Source organism: Pinus tabuliformis, chromosome 1_1, assembly GCF_031772625.1.
Source record: "Pinus tabuliformis cultivar Carrire ecotype Pingquan chromosome 1_1, CPIR1, whole genome shotgun sequence".
Lineage (NCBI taxonomy): Eukaryota > Viridiplantae > Streptophyta > Pinopsida > Pinales > Pinaceae > Pinus > Pinus tabuliformis.
This window is the reverse complement of record NC_142297.1, coordinates 83,134,145-83,150,251: the sequence shown is the minus strand read 5'-3', so window position 1 is coordinate 83,150,251 and position 16,107 is coordinate 83,134,145.

The window sequence follows — 16,107 nt, the reverse complement described above, 5'->3', positions numbered from 1 at the left end:
CTACATATATCACTTATGACAAGAAGAAGAAGAAAGGGAAAGGAGGTCCCTCAAATTAAAGAAAGCCTCCTCCTCGAAATTTGGTGGAAGAAAGGAATATGTTAACGTTGAATGCTATAATTATCATAAGAAAGGGAACTATGCTCAATATTTCCCCGAGAGGAACAATGGACCATGTTATAATACTAGAAGTAAAAACAATAGGTTCAATGACCAAAGAAGGAGAGATGGCCAAGAATTTTCAAGGATTATACCAAGAGGAAGGATTCAAAAGCATGAAGAAAGAGAACCTATTTCATACATCGCTCATGACAAGAAGAAGAAGAAAGGGAAAGGAGGTCCATCAAATTCAAGAAAGCCTTATCCTCGAAATTCAGGTAGAAGAAAGGAATATGTGAACGTTGACTACTATAATTTTTCATAAGAAAGGGAACTATGCTTGATATTTCCCTGAAAAGAACGTTGGATCACATTATAATTCTAGAAGTAAAAAAAATAAGTTCATTGATCAAAGAAGGAGAGATGACAGAAGGAATGGCCGCAATGGAAGAAACGTAGAAGAAGAAAAGATGCTCCAAGTGACCATGAAGAAGATTGTTGTCCACAAAAGAAGTAAAAATTCTCTAGGTATGAAAGTAATCTTGTGAATCAATTGGAATATATTCTTATTTCCACTCTTACTAGTTCATCTCCTCCGAATTTGTCGTGTAGTTGGTTGGTTGATAGTGGGGCCACTCATCACTTTTATGGTTACAAGGAAGTTCTCTCTAATTTGGTAGAGAGGGATTCAAATTTGAAAATAATTCTTGGAGACAGCTCCACTCATCTCATTATAGGTTTTGGATCTGCAAAATTTCATTTGAATTCTGGGGAATCTATTGTACTACACAATTTAATGTATGTTCTTGGGTTAAAGAAGAATTTGGTATTAATATCTGCTTTGGAAGACAAAGGGATGAGGGTTGCTTTCATTAGAGGAAAGGCTCTTACTTGGCTTGTTGGATCACTTATGAGAGATACATTCACTTTGGGAACAAGATATGAAGGACTTTATAGGCTCATTGGAAGACCGTTCCGAGCACTGGTTCATAATACAAATCATCTAAGCAAATTATGGCACAGAAGATTGGCTCATCTTCATTATGGTTTTCTTCCGAAATTCAAGAACTTGGTCTTAGGGATTCCAAAGGTTCAAGATTAACATGATGGAATATGTTTGGGATGTGCTAGTGGAAAAATTATAAGGGACCATTCCCATTTAGTGAAAACAAGGCCATTGACATCCTCCATCTCATTCATTTTGACACATGTGGACTGATTCCCATGCACTCTATTAGTGGATATCTCCACTACATCACATTCATTAATGAATTTTCAAGGAAGACATGGATATATTATTTGAATCATAAGGATGAAGCCTTTGAAACATTTAAGGAGTTCAAAGCATTGGCTAAAAATCAAACAGGGAAGAAGATCAAAATATTTAGGTCCAATAATGGTGGAGAATGCATGTCAAATGAATTCATTGGATTTTGCAAAAAGGAAAGCGTCAAGAAGGAAAAAATTGTGCCATATACTCTCGAAAAAATGGTTTAGCTAAAAGGAAGAATAGGTCTATAGTAGAAGCCACTTGAGTGATACTCCATGATCAAAAGTTGCCTAAATTTCTTTGGGCTGAAGCTCACATTTTGCCATATATGTTCAAAACTGGGTACCTCATCAAGATTTGGAAAACAAAACCCCCGAAGAAGTATTTATAGGTGTGAATCTCGACCTTAGTAATCTCTGCATATTTGGATGTCCCGTATATTTCCATGTGTCGAAGGACAAAAGGAACAAATTGGAAGCTAGATGAAGAAAAGGTATGTTTGTTGGGTATTGTGAAAATTCTAAAGCATTTAGAATATATATTCCTGGACAAAGTAAGCTCAAAATTAGCAGGGATGTTACATTCGATGAAGATTTCACTCATGGAAAAGAAAGAGACCTTCCTTGGCCTCCTCCTCTAGAGAAGAATGGTGATATGGAGATCTTGGATGGCCCATCCATGCCTGAATTCGAGACATATATTGTTGATTATCCAATGGAGCCCATGGATCCTTTAGATTCTCCTCCTAGTATTCCTCCTACTAGGAAGACACCACTTTGGTTCTGTGACACTCTTCAATATGTTGATAGTCATGTGCCGTCCACAGATCATTTAGAGAAAGGAAGAAGGCATGTAGATACTAGGGATATGTTTCAGCCATAAGCACTATGATTCAAGCTGAACTTTCCACATTAGAAGAAGTCATAAAAGAACAATTTTGGAAAGATGAGATGGTCGAGGAATATGAATATATTATGAAGAATGATGTATGGGATGTTGTACTACAGCCGAAGGGGAAATCCGTGGTAACTTCGAAGTAGATATTCAAGATTAAGCATGGAATTGATAGAAGCATTAAAAAATAAAAGGAGAGGTTCATGGCTCGAGGATTCTCCCATAAAGAGGGGGACGATTATGATCATATATTTGCACTTGTGGCTTGATATACAACCATTCGTTCGATAGTTTCCCCTGTTGCAAGTTAAGGACGGACCCTTCATCAAATGGACGTAAATACCACATTCCTTTATGGCATGCTATAAGAAGAAATATATGTTGAGCAACCACATGGATTTGAAATAGAAGATCGAAAGACACAGGTTTGTAGATTGAATAAGGCATTTTATGGTTTGAGGCAAGCCCCAAGAGCATAGTACAACTGCATAGACATTTATTTGGTGAAGCTAGGATTCATAAGAAGCAATGTCGATCCTAACCTCTACTTCAAGGTAGTCCAAGATATGCCTCTAATTTTGGTTTTATATGTTAACGATCTATTATTGACAAGTAGTGAGCCTCTAATGATCAAGTATAAGAGGGAGATATCCTCTGAATTCGAGATGGAGGACCTTGGATTCATGCACAATTTTCTATGCCTTGAGGTGTGGCAAAGGCATGGTGAGATTTTCCTTTCAAAAAGAAAATATGTTGTAAAGTTCTTAGAAATATTTAGAATGATAGAATGTAGGTCCCTACCGACACCGATGGAAATAATATTCAAGAAGCTATGTGGAGAAGTTGTAGGACCCTATTTGGCGAATCAATCTGAGTATAGACAATTGATTGGAGATCTGATGTTCCTTGTGAACACCCATCCAGAAATATGCTATGTAGTGAACACGTTGAGTCAATTCATGACTGAGAATCTCCATGCACATTAGACCTCTGCCAAATACATTTTTAGATATTTGCAGGGGACGATTACACTTGGTCTGAGATACTCTATCGGAGATGTTTGACTTCATGGATACACCAATGCTGAGTGGTTGGGAAATGTTATCGACAAGAAGAGTACGCCAGGATGTTGTTTTAGTCTTGGATCTGCCATGATATCTTGGATGAGTAGGAAGAAAAAGTTTGTAGCATTGAGTACCATGGAGGCAGAATATATTTCTACTAACATGGCTAGTTACGAAGCATTTTGGTTGAGGAATCTCTTTGGAGAGCTATTTGATCAGGTCCTAGACACTACAGTGATATATTGTGACAACAAGAGTGGGATCCATCTGGTAGAGAATCTCATGTTCCATGACAAGTCCAAGCACATAGAGACCCATTACCACTTCATTCGTGATATGGTATAGGGAGGGGCCGTTTGAATCCATCACATATCAACAGATGAGCAGATTGCATATATACTCACTATGGATTTGCCGAAAGGGAAGTTCTTGGTCTTCGGAGAGTATCTTGGACTGATGGATGTGACCCCCCTTGATAAGGGGCACCATTGATCGAGGACACTGAGCCATAATATTCCCCCCTGTTTGAGCTCCTAGGGTGAGGAATTGAGATAGAGGGCTCTTGGGTTGAAGGAACTCTAGACAATAGGGTGTCACCACTATATTTTACCCATAAGGTTGGAGTAGTATCTCAACCTATCTTGGTCTTTATAGAGTATACCCCAGTTGGCATCATACCCACAAGTTGGGTTTTTTGGGATTATCCCTCCTTGTTTGGCCAACAGGTGAGGAAGCTTGGGGCGTTAGATCCTTGCCTTTGGAAAGTTGGGTATCTCGCCGAATATTGGATTATGATACAAGTGTTCTACCACATGACTCTTAAGGGTCATTGTTGGGAATATTGGTAGGCAATAAGATGGGTTGAGTAGTAGCTCCCGTACATCACTTATTGCTTGATATGGGTTGAGTTGTAGCTCCCCCATGATATTTTGGGGTAGTAACCTGATAACATTGATCCAAGTGGATATTAGTGGCCACCCGCCTATTCCACTTGGACCCTCACCATTGTTTCTTTTAGTTTTTCAGTTTCCTTAACTGTAGCATAGTTTACTATTTTTGGTAGTTTTTTGGGTCCGAAACTTCCGGAGCTGTTTTGAGGCCCTAAATGACTTATTTTTGGCAAAATTTCTCAGTGATTGCTATGGAAATGGCGTCGGCCACTGTAGTTCTCAGTGAGATCATCTTGGGTCACACCGCCTTGGCTTTATCCTTTGTTCTTTGGATTCGCAAATCCAAAGTCTCGCTTCTTTTGTTTAAACTTTTTCTCAATCTTGACAACGTATCGGTATGTCATGCCAAGCGAGGAGATGTAGGCAGCCGTGATATTTGAGTACCAAATTCTGCTCAGAATCCTTGATAACCAACTTTGTGCGAAGGGTTTGAAAAATATTGGTAAACTTCGACACATCTTGGTCCCTTCCCTGCCACAGCTTGGTCCACTTTATGTATTTATCCTCATAGCTTTTGACAGGGTAGTATTTCTACTTGATGGCATCCCGGAATGAATTCCAAATGGGTGCGGTTGAAAACAGTGAGGTCGTACTCTCATCCTTCTACTCACAGTAGGTTTCCCACCAGTGCTTGACGTGAGGGGTGACTTTGAGAATTGCAAAAGTGATCTTTTCCTAGCTGAAAAAATCATGAACATAAAAATATCCTTCTAGTAGATTTAACCATTTATCTACGACATCCGCATCTATCAGACCCTCAAATATGGGAATGTCCAAGTTAACTTGTACCTTAAAAGGTGTAGTGCTTCCAGAGTATCTCTTGGAAGTAGATGCATTGCCCCTGGGTAGCCGCAGCAAGATCTGGGCAAAGTTGTCCATCATCACGTTCCTTTGTCGCTTGAGTGCTTCTTTGAGTAAGATTTTGATAAGATCTCTTGCCCCCTTGCCTTTCTTTTCATCCACCATGGGACGCCTTCGGGTTTTGTGAGGCTAGTCTTGCGACCAATTCAAGACCTAACTCCTTATATCCCGACCTCATTAGGGACATGCAAAACAAAGCAAAGAAAGAGAAGACCACTCTGATATGGTCCTTACAGTATTACCAAGGTTGTGGGAAACAATGCTTTGGAGCACAACATTCCCCCATCCTTGGATTGCACCTAGCATTCAATGTAGATTACCTTCGGCCATACTGTCTGCCATTGCTAGACACATTTGACATTGCATATCAACTCACACCAAAAGAGCTCAACATGGACTACATGGAACAAGCCACAACTAATCAAATCATGGACACATAGATCAATAACACTTGGAAACAAAGGATACAACTATATCGAGCTTTCAAAGCAGGTCAACTCCTTGACCAAGGCAAATGGCTCACCAAGGACCAAGTTCAATATAAGTTTCCTCATCTCATGGAAGAACTCAACACAATGGGGACCATTGCTTCCTAAGGGGGGAAGACTAATCCAGGTGGATATTGGTGTCCACCTGCATATTCCACTTGGACCCTCACCATTGTTTCTTAAAGTTTTTTAGTTTCCTTAATTGTAGCATAATTTACTATTTTTAGCATTTTTTCGAGTCTTGAACTTCCGGGGCCATTTTGAGGCCCTAAACAATGTTTTTTGTGCAAAATTTCTCAATAATTACTATACAAATCACATCGTCCGATGTAGTCCTCGAAGAGATCTTTCCAACGATGTATCATACGCATCAAACGAAGATAATATGACCAAGTTACGATCCTGGGAAGTTGGCTGCCCAACTAACCCCAACAGGGCCCATAAACTCTTAGTATTACATCTCCTTGGGTTATGGTTTTGGTTGTTTAGGGTTTTCTCTTATTTTTCAATAATAAAAAGGCCCTTGAGCCTCATTGTAACCTAGTTTAGAGGCATGTACCCGCCACATCTCTTCTCAGAGATAAGCCACCATCACCCGAGCTATCTTATTTCCATTCTGTTTGTAAGCATAGTTCAGTATTTTGTTTTAATGAAAAGAAGTATTTTTATGCCGAATCTCTATGTTTATGATTATATATATAAGTTGTTGCATTCTTGTTTAAGTTTGGATCAGACATATTTCTAGGTAGTAGCCCGATGACATATTTCTGAGTAGTATCCCAATGGTGTATTTCCGGATAGTAGCCTGCTGGCATATATTCTGGGTTGTATCTCGTTGATAGAGGGTGGTCGATTTTTCTCCCTGTGATTCTTCTTATTTAAATTTGAGAATGTTTCAATAGATAGAGTTGAACATATTTGTACACATGATGATAGGATGAGACATTGATCAATGGAGAGGTTTTATGCAACTACGGTTAAATTCCACTTTGGACTACTCATTTGATGGAGATGATGATGGAATTGAGTTCCTCTTTTCGAGAGGACCAAAATCGACCTAAATATCACCTCGTTCAAACAAGAAGAAGTTGGTTTTTTATTTTGTGCACCCACTCATGGATATTGGATCAGGTTGGCTTCACTCTCATGCACACTTGGACAGGTCAACCTCAACATCAAATGGAAATTGTTGGAAACCCCTAGAAGCCTATAAATACAAGTGACCTAGAAGCTCATTTGGACATCATCACATCAAGCATATTCTTCTCTTCTATCTGATTTGGTTCAACACATTGGTGAAGGAAAAGTTCGTACAAGGGTTCAAAGTCACAGATCTAAAGTTCGCACAAAATTAGGGTTTATGTTCCAGACGCACACACAACACTGGGAAATTTCATCCACAAACGCATGCATGCTAAGGGAAAGGGAGCGTCTGGGAGCTACAGAAACACACACGCTAAACTAAAGGGAGCATCCAAGGGTTTGAATATAGTTGACCATCATCTGAAGTTTTCTAAATTTGTTTGAAGTTTGAACCAATTTGTCTCTAATATATTCTGTCATTGTAAACTAGTTTCTAAAGTTGTTGGGTTGTATTTATGATCATATTGTATTGGGCTCATTTCATCCATAGACACACGCATGCTAAGGGAAAGGGAGTGTCTGGGAGCTATAGAAACACACACGCTAACCTAAAGGGAGTATCCAAGGGTTTGACTATAGTTGACCATCATCTGAAGTTTTCTAAAGTTATCTGAAGTGTAAACCAAGTTGTCTCTGATATATTCTGTCACTGTAAACTAGTTTCTAAAATTGTTGGGTTGTATTTATGATCATATTGTATTGGGCTCATTGTACTCTCTGCTGAACATTTTATGACAATCTAATAAAAGAAGAATTTCAAAGGGTTTTCCCCCTAGTGAGGTTTTTCCCTAGTCTTTGACCAAATCTAGTGTCTCTTGTTGATGTGTTGATTGTCTTATTTACCATTGCATATAGTTTTTTATCTTCAATTACTGTTGATGAATGGAAAGACTAATTGTAATTGGAAATATTGCTAATTGAAATTTGGAATTGGGCTAAAGTAATTGATACATCATAAAACAATCTGAAAATTAACAAAAACAAAAAAAATATAAAAACCCAAACTATACAAGGCCCTGGATTTCTTGTAAAATATCAACAAAAGGCATGTAATAATATGAAAAATACTTAGAACTTTGTATCTTAGTCATATGCCATAGGCCCTTGTCCAAAAAAAGGTTTTCGTTAAAAAGGTCGTCTGCTTCTCTTTTCCTTTCCCTAAAAATGTGTCGTGAGAAGTCCCCGAGTCTCACAAAATATAAAGATAAACATTATTTTTTAGAAAAATATATATTTGTAAAAAAATATGGGAAAAAACTAAATAAAATAGATGAGGTTTAGTTTAACAAACGGAAAGATCAAATAAAAAGAAAAATAAAATTTCTTACTTCACATGGTCACCATGCTTGTGAATCAATGTTCACTCCATTTCTCTATAGACATATTGTGTCAAAAACATTTAACTCTAATAACATATGGATATAATAATGTATATGTCGTAGATAAAATCTAAGAAAAATATGCAATTTATTGTTACTTTAACTTTGTAAAATGTTAATGCGTAATGAAGTGATTTATTCCATTTAAGATGTTAATGGAATTTTAACAATGTTTACAAATAAATAAACAACGAGTTGACTTAAAACCAGTTATTTTTATTTCAAATTGCTTCATATGAACTTTCGGACTCCTTCCCTAGTTTTTATTTCTAATGAAAATACGATTGATTAATAAAAGTGTTAAGTTTGTAATCTATTATTTCAATGTGATTAATTTTAAAAAGAATCTCAAAAATTATTATGGATCACAAAAATCTGAGATCATAAATTATAATATATCTTTAATCCATGAAGAAAAATTATAAACCATTTATAGAATAGTGAGAATTTAAAATCTAACATTAAAAAGGGAGATAACGAGTATTGAAAATCATACATCCCAAACAAAACCTTGATAAAGATATACAAATTATATTGTGATGAGCGTTGAAAATCATATATTCCAAACACAACCTTGATATTGATATGCAAATTGTATTTTCCTTTTTTGAATAGTGTAGTTGGATAAAAATTACACAGATTGATCATAAATGGGATAGTGAATGGAATTTGACATAGTGCGAAGAACACAAATCACATCCTCTTCTACTATTTGTATGAAATATTCTACAATAGCTCACTTTGTTTATATAATATGCTTATAGAATACCATTGTTATTACTCTCTCTTAACTTATATAATAATTACCCCTTACCAATTTGTAAATAAGAGGCACATATAGAACTAGCATTAGATCATAAATGAAAAAAGATGTGATATGTTACATGATCTAACTATAACCCAATTTTAGTGAAAAATAAATGTTAATGTTAACAATAATACAATCAAACAATCTACTCAAAAAAGAGACATGTGCAACTTCCTTCGCAATTTCTCAATCTTTTTCATTGACAATTCTAAGAGTTTATTTTTATTGATAATTGCATCCCAGACTAGACCTCCTTTGTCTTTCATAGTCTCAGCCAGACTGAACCCTTCACCCTCATATGGTACCTTTGTCTTTCATCACCTCAACCAAACTGAACCCTTCACCCTATATGGTAATGGTTCCAGATCAAATTTCTTTGTGAGTAATCTCTAGAGGCATTCCCATTTATAAACGTCTTCATTTATACATAGTGTGCCTAAAATATTCACCAATATCCAAGCTGAGAAGCCAAATATGCGTGTCAAAAGTGAATGGAGCAAGTTAATCCATATTTCTTCTTTGCAACCTCAAATACAATATCCTTAAGAGTGTAGTAAAAATTGGCAGGTAGCCTAGGAAGCTCTTCATGAAAGGGTGCCTCATGGGGCTGATTTTTATGAAACGGACCAATGTAATATTTCCCCATTCTCATGAAAGGGTGCCTCATGGGGCTGATTTTTATGAAACAGACCAATGTAATATTTCCCCATTCTAAAGACAGATATGCTATAAATTATTTACATTAGGGAGGAGGGCATCTAACACATTACTCAACATTCTTCCATTGTTTACATAGTTTTGCTCCTATGTCTCTCTACTAACCTTAAAAACCCAAAAGATATGGATGACATCAATTATGAAATTACCATTCAAATTATCAAATAACAAATGATATCATATATATACATGTAATATGTTTATCTTTTCAATTTTACCTAATATAATTATGACATTACATAACAATTGATAATGAGTAGTAGAGTAATTTCAAAACAATAGAAATACACTTAGTGCTTGTTGTAAACAAATATACATTCTTTATAATTATCTTTAATAAATAGACAAATTTTTCTTTTAACAACAAATATACCTTATCTATAATTATCTTTAATAAATGACTTCTTTTAACAAATTTTGTACTTTAACCATCTCACAATTTGACTAGCATATCATCCTCTCGACAACAGTATGAAACTATAACTGACAATACCAGTCTTGAATCAGATGGTAGTCATTATTTTAATCGTCTAACACCACAATCAATGTCCCACAATGGTACAGGTGGCATGGAAGGGACTTCTTCTCACGGGGTAACCCCTTACAACATAAATATAAAAATTGTGAATAACCTATGTTTTGTCAAAATAAATCACCAATGATATTTATAATAAGAGAAAAAATACAAAGAAATGAAGACAAAGCATGTTAATATAGAGTAAGTATATTATTGTGTGACAAAATAAGAAATGTAATTTAGTTACATATTGGGAATATATAGAGTTAGTTGGAAAGCTTATTATGAGCTTGAAAACAATTAACCTATGTTTTGTTAAAATAAATCACCAATGATATTTATAATAAATTTTAGAGGATATAGAGAAAAAAATACAAAGAAATGAAGACAAAGCATGTTAATATAGAGTAAGTATATTATTGTGTGACAAATTAAGAAATGTAATTTAGTTACATATTGGGAATATATAGAGATAGTTGGAAAGCTTATTATGAGCTTGAAAACAATTGTAACTCAGTCGATCTTTACATTTGGAGTAAAAAAAAGGTTCCTCTTTGAAACTCTAGTCAACCCTATTATCTTATACGGATGTGAAGTTTGTAGGAATCGTGGAGAAATATTGAGTTGATCCAAAAGAAATTCATAACCTATAACCTCAAGATCAAGGGAAATACTCCCTATCCTATCCTCTTGATTGAATCTGACCTGTCCCCCATTGAAAGTATGACTATGTTTAGATATATGATGTATAAGAAGAAGCTTTACAATACGAAATCCAAGAGGCTCCCAAAAATTGCTTGTGACAAATTAAGAAATGTAATTTAGTTACATATTGGGAATATATAGAGATAGTTGGAAAGCTTATTATGAGCTTGAAAATAATTGTAAGTCAACCAATATTTAAATTTGGAGTAAAAAAAAGGTTCCTCTTTGAAACTTTGGTCACCCTTGTTATCTTATACGAATGTGAAGTTTGGGGGTGCAGTATATCTAGCGAGTCGTGGAGAAAGATTGAGATGATCAAAAAGAAATTCATAACCTATAACCTCAAGATCAAGGGAATAGTCCCTATCTTATCCTTGATCGAATTTGGACTGTCCCCCTTTGAAAGTATGACTACCATTGAAAGTATGACTATGTTTAGATATCTGATGTATAAGAAGAAGCTTTGTAATACAAAATCCAAGAGGCTCCAAAAAATTGTTTCTAAGTTTAGTAAAAACCCCCACCACCTACGCCTCAAGCGCGGGTCGCATTAGGATGCTTAGTCTTAGCTCAATCTTTGGAGGATTAAGGAGTAGATCATCATGGGAAGCAATGATAGTATCAAAGATACTATTACCTCCATTTTTAAGGAGAAGATGTGGGAAAAGGAAGCTAAGGTACTATAAGGAGGTGATTAACCCCACCATTGATAACTAGAATTATCTTTATCTCTTTATGTTGAATATCACTAAGAAGAAAATGAACATCGTTAGGATTAGAACTAAATCTCACGAGTTTCGCTCGGTGGTGGTCCACCATGGGATGATAGAATTTGTTAGATTTGTCATACTAAGAAGGTGGAAGATGAAAAGCACTTCCCCTATGATTATACATTATAGATTCAAACACTAAACTTATAATTAATCCTTAAAAAGAAGAATCTAAACTTATAATTAATCCTTAAAAAGAATTCCATTCACATAAATTTTCCAAAGTTACATAAACTCATATTCCACTTCATATAAATTTTCCAAAGTTTTTTATATAAATTCATATTCTCACAAGTTTTATTTTATAATTCAATATAAATAAAAACAACTTAAAACCTAAAGAAAATGACATCATATATTTTAGATTCAAACATTAAACATATATTAAACTTTTAAGGGAATTCCAATCAATATAAGAAAAACAATCTTTATTTTACAATTCAATATAAGAAAAACGACTTAAAACTTAAAAAAATTATGATTATGATTATACATTATAGATTCAAACGCTAAACTTAAAATTAATCCTTAAAAAGAAGAATCTAAACTTATAATTAATCCTTAAAAAGAATTTCATTCACATAAAATTTCCAAAGTTACATAAACTCATATTTTCAAACATTTTATTAAAAAATTCAATATATATAACATAAATATTACAATAAAAATAAAAATAAGCATCCAATTATAATTTTTTTAATAGACAATTTTATAAATACAAATTTACAAATAAGTAAAATACTAAGAATATAATTCAATTTATTACTTTTACTAAAGAATTGTTTATCTGATGCATATAAAAATAAAAAAATAATGTATAATTTTTAATTTTTAAACAAAAATATAATAAATTTATTTATCTTTAATATTTAATATGAAGCGAATAAAGAATCTAAAGCCAAAAAAAAATCAATTAATAAGAAGTGCAAATAAATATATTTTAAATTTCATTAATATTTAATTTATAGCCAGAAAAAAACTAAAGATTAACCTCTACACATTTTATGCTACCACAAACATATAAAAATGTTTCATTTATACACAAATATATAATTTTAAAGAGAAAAAACCAAAAACTACATATAATTAACTTATAACCAAACTTGTAATTCACATTAACAAACAAAAATGATTATTAAATTTATAATTTTTTAATTAATTATCAAAAAGTAAGATGAAAATACCATCCATTACAAATAAACTTATTTGTACTTTTAAAAACAAAAAGAGCATCCAGCAAGGACAAAACCACTATTTTTTAGTTGAAATTTGCCGTGAAGCCCAAATGTTCGCTGGGATTGCATGAACTTCACCCACTTTGACGTCAGTTCGTATGTAAGCTTTCATTACATATTGATGGTTTAAAATGAAAAGTCATCGCCCTTATACAAACTCTCTCTCATCTGGATTTGTAAATTTGAATAATATAAAAAAATAATTAAGCCCTGTGATATTTGATTTGGGAGGTTAAAATTCCAACAGTGATTACTAGAACAACAACCATTTAGTTTGATCAAGATTATAACCAGCATTTCATTTGCGTACTTCAATCTGGGTCTCCGTGAGCAGTCTGATGCCATTATGGATGAATCGACAATTGAGGGAAAACATGAGGAAACTGTATGTAAATTATTTATTACGATTAGGAAAATAGAGAAAATGATTACAATGGTAACAATTGAATAGATCTCTGACCTCAAGTTTTCCACATGGGTGTATCAGAGTAAAATTGCACCCCATAACTTAATAATCCTCTTTTAGTTTTTTGAAAGTTAGTTTAGCACGTTATAATTTTAACTTTCTAATGGAATTTCAAGGTAAATGATTTTAATTTATAATTTTTTCAAAATCAAATTTCCAGTGAGAAGTGTGTGAGAAGTGTATTTGTTGCTGAAAGTTTGTATGTAAGCTTTCATTGCATATTGATGGTTTAAAATGAAAAGTAAATTGTCTATTAAAAAAATTAATAGACATAATAATCTGGATTTGTAAATTTAATAATATAAAAAAATCATTAATCCCTTTGATATTTGATTTGGGTGGTTAAAAAATCTAACATTGATTACTAGAACACCAACTATTTAGTTCGATCAAGACTACAGCAAGCATTTCATTTTATTACCATGGCATATCTGCAACATTTCAGGGACAAGAACATCTCAGAGACTTTTGTTGAAGAATCGTTCACTACCCAGGGCGTCAATGCATCATATTGCCACAACAAGGGTATGAAATAGGACGGGAGTAAAACACTCGCATATCATCCTCTCTGCAGCGGTACCGAACTGTAACTAACAATACCAGTCTTGCAGCGGTACTGAACTGTAACTAACAATACCGGTCTTGAATCTGAGGGCAGTGATTATTTTAATCGTCTAACACCACCATCAACATTCCACAATGGTACATGTGGCATGAAAGAGACTTCTTCTCACAGGGTAACGCCTTACGGGGTAACAAGTTAAGACTAGCAATTGCACCACATGTTGCAAAGGAAACGCCGTAAGGCCTAGCATATGAAAGATTAGCATAGAAGAAAGACATAAAGTTTTTATGTAACTTTGTTTCTTTACTGACATTTGTCTTAGAGAAACTTTTAAATTTAAACTTTGCATAAATGAGCTAGAAAAATTAGGAAGGATGGTTGTAGCATCGTGCAATCAGAATCATGAAAGATTAGCATAGAAGAAAGACAAAGTTTTTATGTAACTTTGTTTCTTTACTGACATTTGTCTTAGAGAAACTTTGAAATTTAAACTTTGCATAAATGAGCTAGAACAATTAGGAAGGATGGTTGTAGCATCGTGCAATCAGAATCCTTCTGACAGAGATTTTAGTTTAAAAACACCTTATCAACAAAGTGAAATGTCAAGATTAATGTTAAAAACAACATCCGAGTGTGTAGATTTCCACAGTTCAACATAGTTGAAGTGGTATTTCTAGATTTAAATTGTGGCAAAGTTTATAAACATATTAGAGACATGTTAGTTGATGTGCCGTATGAGCCTCCAATCATATTGTTTTATGTTAAAAAACTCTATGTAATAGTTATCCTAAACATAGTACTAATTATTCTGATGATTAGTGCATTGTACTAATGGCATAGCATAGAGTGTATTTGGTAAGAGACTACTATGAAGCTTAAGTATGGTATATAATTCTAATATTTATGCTAGTGGATTAAGAATTTGATGAGAAGAATTTCAACAATAGCTATTCGAGTCAAATTTTCTACCCCATCACTTGAACTATCTTAAGCTCACTCACCTTAACTTACTAATTCATGAGCTTTCCAACCAACAACCACTCGCTGAATTAAGACACTTAGTTGATAGACTATGCATTTAGACCTTGACTATTGACTTTCTTAAACCTATTTGTTGCGCACCTACTCTATAAACCCAACCAACTTGGGTTTACATTTACCCAACTTGGCAAGTGCTTTAATTTCTTAATTTCTTAATACCATAAATACTTTAATTCAAAAACATATTAATCCTTCATATGCATGGTATTGGCCATTAAGAAATAGAACAACATAATAAAAGTTCAATAATATATGTTGTTGATCAATTCCTTTCTTCATCATGGTCAACTAAACTTAACTATAGACAAACATAATTACCCTTTATCCACTATTAACAAATCATGTTTAAATTTATAATTAACCATAATCAATCTTATAAAACATATTCAACTATAATTCATCATACTCAATTTAAATCAATCATATTCGAATACATTAACATAATCACCTATAACATAATCATGCATAATCAACTAATGATCTACCACAAATATCTATCCAGGTTAACCACAAAGGACCACATTCAAACATATTCACTATGCAACAACACATATTTTGGCCTAGTCTTCAAGGCATTGGGTGTTCTCCCACATATGGTGACACATTGGCTGGCCATCTATTTATTAGAAGAAAAAATTTAACCATTCTCGATGGTCAGCTTATTTTAAAATTTCTATGGTCATTGTTTTATGGTCAGCTTACATGTATTCTTAGCTGGTAATTTTGCAATCTCCTACTGCTAAAGATATTCCTCGTTATTCTTTTGACGATTGGATTTTTGCTAGAGACGCTAAAAGATTTCTTATATGAAGATGAGAATGTTGATATCGGGTGATTCCCGTTGCTAGTTGAAGGAACTAAAATATTTTGCAGGTTTTGATGTTGAGTCATAATTACCGTAGACTACTGATTCATACGCATGAAATAGAACATCAGATTGATTATCACCTACATCATCCGCCTTTTAAACCTTCACTGCCATCTATAACAATGAACTGCTATGCTTTATTTTGGAGAAATCATGTTCCAATTGTTGTTGGAAGGAAGCCTATGGTAAACTGAAGCATGTGGCCTGCAACCAGAATGAATGAATCAAACAACGAAACAAATATTACAATTTATACAAACACTTTTA